Source organism: Jaculus jaculus, chromosome 9 (genome assembly GCF_020740685.1).
Source record: "Jaculus jaculus isolate mJacJac1 chromosome 9, mJacJac1.mat.Y.cur, whole genome shotgun sequence".
In the NCBI taxonomy this organism is placed as follows: Eukaryota; Metazoa; Chordata; class Mammalia; order Rodentia; family Dipodidae; genus Jaculus; species Jaculus jaculus.
The window spans coordinates 3,686,310-3,693,126 of NC_059110.1; the positions used below are offsets into that span (position 1 = coordinate 3,686,310).

At 44.7% G+C, this 6,817-nt stretch overlaps 1 long non-coding RNA gene across 1 annotated transcript; it reads right to left on the bottom strand.

Moving 5' to 3' along the window:
* Positions 1–1,973: 1,973 nt before the first annotated feature.
* On the bottom strand, positions 1,974–6,155 carry LOC123463485. The gene is made up of 2 exons (XR_006638963.1): positions 5,919–6,155; positions 1,974–2,197 (listed from the first exon to the last, which is right to left on the bottom strand). It is a non-coding gene; the product is annotated as an uncharacterized LOC123463485 (long non-coding RNA).
* Between the last annotated feature and the right edge of the window lie 662 nt (positions 6,156–6,817).

The following is a 6,817-nucleotide window of genomic DNA, read 5'->3' on the forward strand; positions in this document are numbered from 1 at the left end:
GTTCAGGCTTATGTGGAATTCATTATGGAGTCTCAGGGTGGCCTTGACTCATGACAATCCTTCTACCTCTACCTCTGCCTCCCAAGTGCTGGGATTAAAAGCGTGTGCCACCACACCCGGCTAGAACTTCTCTTTTTCACGTCTCCAATATTTTCATACCTGATGCTATTTTTTCTATTATTGTCTGTAGAATATTAATCAATATCATATCCACTATTTTGAATATCTTATCTCATCATTCAGAGGTATCTTTTATATATGAGGCTGTTCCAGATTTTTGGTTTGTCTTTTCAGGCTATTTTTTTGGAGTCTTGTGATCTAACCTTGGGAGCCAATATGATGCATTGGCGAGAGGGGTCTGAGGTGATCGTGTTTTAATGTGCAGCTGCCGTTCCTCTGGCCATGAGTGAGGCTGTGTTCATAGTCCCTAGCTTTTATTGCCCAGTGCTACATAGGACTCTGTTAATGTGGAGAGAGAAGAAAATTCTATGCTGTAAGATTATGTCCCAGTATTTTTGTTTATGTTATGTATTTTAAGTATATCCTAAAAATTTTTAAATAGCTACTTTTCCTTTTTCCTTGAGACTTGTTAGGGATTTTTCCCTCTTACTTCTCCTCGGTGGACCTGATGATCTTCATGATAAAACAGGTGTAATGTGGGGCTCTTACACTAAAGATGTAGCTCTCAGAGCTCTTCACAATAAATCTCCAGTAATTCATCAAGCAGAGTCAGGTGTTTCCACATCTGACCTCCAACAGGCTTCAGCTGTTGGCATCTGTTCCCTTGCTTCCGCTCAAGCAGCTGAGATTTCTTGAATGCAGCTGATGGCCTTCAGTTCTCCAGGCAGCTGTTGACCTTGTGGTCTGTGATGAAATACAGAATAGTTGTTTTCCATTTGTTGAAAACTGTTTTCAGATCATGAGGATTTTCCGGGAGGAAGACTTCCAGGCCTGGAAGGTGTCTGAGCGCTGTGTGTGGAGATTTGATGGAATTGCTGAGCACCAGAGCTGTCTTTTTTTTTTTTTTTTTAAATCCCTTTCCTGTGAATCAGCATCGTAACCTGAAAGGTTCCCTAACTTCATGACCCACACCCTCCTATGCATCCTGGACTGAAATATCATGAAATACACATCTGAAAATACCACTGTCTTGTTTTCAGTGAGGTGCCTACATTTTCTCATTTAAATCATATACTGCATGAGTGACTTTACTTGTTGCTGTTGTCAAATACCCAATGAAAGCAACTGCAGGAAGGAAAGATTTATACTGGCTTGTAGCTGGCTCCAGGTTGCAGTCAATCATAGTGGGAAAGACATAGTGGCTGAGGCTTGAGGCAGTTTGACGCAGCCAGTGCAGAGTGAGAAAGCAGTTTTATTGATCTAGTACCCCAGCCCATGGAACAGTGGCACCCATATTCAAGGTGGGTCTTCCCATGTCATATTACCCAACCAAGATAATTCCTGACAGGCATGCCCACAGGCTCATTTTCTGAGTGATTCTAGATTCTGTCAATTTGATAATCCATATATAAACTACCACATATCCGATGTGCACATTATACACATAAGACCGTATCTACGTATTAAGATTTACATATAGTTCATATATGTATTTATGTAGACCATTATGTATTTTTATTTGTGTACTACCCTATATTCACCTCATTTATTTTATATAACACATATATACACATACAAACAGTTTACTACCTTCTGTAAGAGGAAAGTGAGTTATGACATTATAAATCAGTAAGACTTTCACATATGCCATGGTGAACACAATTTCAACCCAACATCTCTATTAATCAATGGTTGGTTCTCAGATGTTGCCTAATTTTATGGCTAAACACACTTTTTGGAGTCAGACACATGTGGAAGTAAGGCTTGCATCTAATAAAAGTGGAGCATATGTCTGTGACCACTGTGTTATGCATAACACTGAATGTGCATGATATACTATTGAGAGAGGGGACATAGGGAAAGTTTGTATTCTAAAGTACTGGTGATGATGTTATTCGTGACACATAGTCATTAATATTTTTCTTTTTTTTTTTCAGCTTTCACAAAAGTAAAGAACACAGTAGCATGCGTCACCTATTAGGCTATTTTCTGATAATTTTAACACTAGTATCTAAAGCCAAGATCATTCTTCTGAGTTCTGCAGTCACCGTTTCAGTGCCTCACTGTTTTGCTTCACCTGGAAAAGCAGAGAAAGAAAATTCTATAGTCTATCTTCTCCACAAATTATTTTTCAGTAAATTAATTTTGCAAAGATTTTAAAATATAATGAATGTTGGGGCTAGAGAAATGGCTCAGCTGTTAAGACACTTGCCTACAAAACCTAATGACCATGGTTTAATTCCCCAGTGCTTATGTACAGCAAGATGCACAATGTGATGCATGCATCGGGGATATATTGACACCAGCTGGAGGCCCTAGTGCACCCATTCTTTGTCTTTCTTCTCTCTGCTTGTAAATAAGTAAACAAAAACATTTTGAAAAGTAATGAACATTGATCTTGGTACAGAGTGGTATTTTTGTAAACAACTGGGGTTATAATTCACTTTCTTGTTATATTTTTATTTGGAGATAGGGTTTCACACAGTGCCTGCATTAAACTAGAACTCACTATTAACTCACACTGGTCTTGAACTTGTGGTGATCAATCCTACTTCCTGAGTGTATCTAGTACAGGGTGTACCTAGCTCAAATTCTTTCATGAAAGCATTTGGGATATATGTATCAGAACCACTTACATACTAATATTTATGCCAATATTTTTACTGGTGGGGCCTAGTCTAGGAAAATAGGAATGTGGATCAATATTGGTGTGAAGTTATTTATTACAACTCTATTTATAGTAGGAGAAAATTGGAAAGGGACTGTTGGCCCAATTGTTAGATAATGGCTATATTTTTTTTCAGAAATACCAACTACCAGTTAAATGAAAAATAGTTGACATAATCCATTTTTATAAATTTCTCAAAGTAAATGTGTGTGTGTGTGCACGCGCACATGCATAGTCAATAGACTCATGGAAATATGAAATGAATACAACCATGTGATCTGCTGGAATTATGATATAGTATTTTCACCTTTATGCTTTCCTCTAATTTCACACTACAATTCTGAATAAAGCTAAAATACTAGAAAACAATTAGTAGCCTCTCATTTTGGAAGCGTTTAGGCTATTTTCTTAATACTCTGTTCAAATACAACAGGGGGATCCTTTCTAGGGCTATTTCTGGGCGCTGACTGTGGTGCTTGATTTTGTTTGTCTTCATAAACAGGCAGAACTGGGCTTATCGCACCTTCCCCCTTGCAGAGAGGGAAGCCAGCAGGGCCTGAGGAACTGGAAGGAGGACACAGTGCATGGGGCGCCCCGGGATGTTCTGCCCTCTCCACCTGCTCCTGGGCTTTCTGCAGCTGCTATTCTGGACAGGGTGGTCCTTCCCTCATCCTCTGCAGCTCTTCCCATGGCTCCTCTGGTGACAGTGAGAAGCCCAGGATGTGCCCTGGGGGTATGTGAGAGCAGGGTGGGGGACAGAAGTAATTGTGTCACAGGACACCCGTGAAGGGAGAGAATGAGAACCAGGGACCTGGGTGGGAATTGGTTAGCATCATTCTCACTAGATCACTGTACTCCTTCGCAAATCATGGGCACTGTTTTCCTTTCCCGTGAAGACAGGAGGCTCAGAGAAGCTGTATAATCATCTCAATGTCACGTGACCTTGACTACCTATGGCAAGGCGGGGATGGGTATGTCAAATACTTGCTTCAAACTCAGGCTCTTGTCATCGTCTCAATAGCACTGTTGGGACAATTTGTGTGATATTTGTTTTCTAAGTCAAAGATTCTCACAGGTGTGACTCTCTGTAGGCATCAAAGAAATAAGGATGGGGACTGGAGCCCCAAAGATCTGTAAGAGAGAGACTCCACAGAGCTTTCTTCAAAACCACAAGTCAGGACTTTCTTGCAACTGTGGTATTATGCTGACTGGCCAACTCCATTCCCTGAAACACATTTTATGAATGTACTGCTTAACATGACCTTACTTAGCACACACACACACACACACACACACACACACACACACAAAGCACTGGTTTAGACTAAAACTCTAACCTTGCTTTGCTTTCAAATATCTATGGCAATTCTCTTGCTCACATTCCTCTGCAAGAGTCCTCTAGCCAGACAGTCTGTGACATTGACATGACCCTGCTCTTCCCACAATTCACCCGCCCTCACCCCCCCCCCCACCTCTAGGACAGCCTCAAATTCTCCCATCTTCCTGGAACAGATCAATCATAGCCTCTTGGCTTTCAAGAACTGGGGACTGCAACCTTTCTCTGCAGTTGGGAAACATTGTTTCCATCTCTTGCATTCTCAAACTATTTGATTTAAATGTTTTCAGTGGTTCCAGTCAATTTCCCTATTTCTCTCTCAGGAGAGGGCCGCACTGCCACCAAGTTCATTAACTGTTCTCCTGAGAGAAAAGCCAGCTGAATACACGCCTCACACCCAGAGCGCACCCTAGGCAGTCCTGCCTGGCCTGGAAACTGAGAACACACTCCTGTTCTCTCTCCTTGTAACGAAGCAGAGGTATGGTCCACAGGTCTAGTTGGCTGGGCCCCAGGGGACAATGCTGACCTACCATATCCTTTATCTCATGCAGTGGACATGGTGATGTGACATCTTTATGGTATTACTTTTTTGAAATCTGTAATTTTTTTGTACTGTGTGATATAAAATAATCTAGTACGTTCTATGGAAAGAAATAAAGCTGAGAGCTGGGGAAATGGCTCAGCAGTCAGCGGTGCTTGCTTGCAAATCCAGTAGGCCTGGATTCAATTCCCCAGCACCTACTTAGAGCCAGACACATAAAGTGGCACATGTGTATAGTTTGTTTGCAGAGCAGATGTGCTCATAGTCTCTCTCTCTCTCTCATAAATAAAAAATATATATTTTTAGAAAGAAATAAAGTCTGTTTTGTTAAGACAAGAATATATTCATTCTGTTCAAATGTAAATATTCATGGTCTGTAATCCACAGAATTACCAGCAGGCAGAAGGACACAGACTAAAGAAATGGAACACTAAATACATACATTACTGGAGACACACACACACACACACACACAGAGAGACAGCCTGGAACCCAGGGTGGAGTGTGCCTTGCCCTTAGCTAATTTAGGGATTTTTAGGCTGACTCCCAAAAGGATCCCCTGCTGGCCTCTGTGTTCTGGAGAGGTGGTGTCCTTGGTGACCCGTGGGTCATCTCACCTCACCCTATTGGATGGCATCATCATATTTGCATATCTATCCTCCCCCTCTTTCCCATTTGCGCTCTTGCTGGGCAGTAGGGGTGCCAGGGAGGCCAAGGAGCTGCAACCTCCTGCCTTGGTGACCAGGGCCTCCCAGGCTCCCAGTGACCGGCTTGGGCCAGTGTCATCAGGAAGAGCCCCCATATGCCCCAAACTGTGGGGAACCTCAGCTCCAGGAGGTTCCACCACAGTGGTCCAGGGCCGCTAATTGGTGTTTCTTCTCCGAAGCACCACACACAGCTCCACCTGTTTTCAGTTTTGACTCCTGCAACCTGTTCCTGGTTCACAACCCGAATTAGCCTCTGTGTCTCGGACCTCCCATCTCCACCGAGAGCAGCGGTCTTGGGGAGAAATTAAATCCCTAGTCAATCTGGGGGGAAAATATATATAATAAAAGGGAAAATGCATCAGATTTATTTCCAGCACCCTGGAGATGGCGAGGGGAGCATGGGGCAGCTGTGGCCCTGCGGCAGACAGCCGTGCAAAGGTGTGCCCCGGGCGAGCGACTGACACGGGCTTGGACCTTCACCGAATCCCATTCGTGTGAAAAGGCACGGAGGTACAGAAAACAGACGACAAAGCAGCAAATAATTACCTCCAAGTTACCCCGGTCTGCTCTCGTGCTGCGTCCCCACCGCACGTGCGTCTCGTTGACGTTCACCACGGTGTTCAGCACGCGCCTGGGTCGGCTCCGCCCGTCGCTGGGGTCCGGGATACGCGCCCCCGCGAATCTGCAAGTCGCGGCTCGCCTGCAGCTGGAGACGAACCAGAAAACAAAGAGAAGGCTAATTGAGAGGTCGGCGGTGGCTTCGGCAGCGGCCGCGGAGCCGCCGGTGCGCGGCGCGGCGCGGGCAGCAGGTGGCGCCGGAGCCTCGGCCCCGGCGCGCGGAGCCGCCCTCGCCCGCGGAGCTCGCCCGCGCCGCGGACCGGTGCCCGGGCTCCCCGCGCCGCCCACCCTCTCCCTCCGCCGCTTGCCCTTCATTCGGAGCACGGGCGCTGCGCTCTACGAAGCCCCGTCCGCAAAGAGAATACCCATAAAGCCGGGCTCAGCGGGATGGCAGCCAACCTGCTTACGAGAAAGAAATGGATTTTCTGTGGGAAAAAATCACACGCAAAAGATAGGAGGGGACTTGCTGTTTTCTTTCCTTCCTTTGCTCTCGTTAGCCTATTCCCGCCCCCCCCCCCCAATAATCAAATCAGAAACTTTTGGTTTCAAGTTGTCCCCGAAGCTGGCCATTTTTGCGTTCCCTCACAGTTAATAAATCCACCTAATGTGCTATTTTTAAACACCCTCAAGCTGGGCTGTGATCGGAAGTGATGTCCAGAACCACATTCCACTACGCTCTGTAATTCCCCAGTTCTTTTCAGCTGTATCTCAATGATTTAATGACTTATTTTCAGAGTAGATGAGTTCTGAGAAACGAAAGGATGCTGTAAATTGATGGCTGCTGGCATCTTGCACAGGTTTAATTAAATTAGTGTTAAACTGATGAG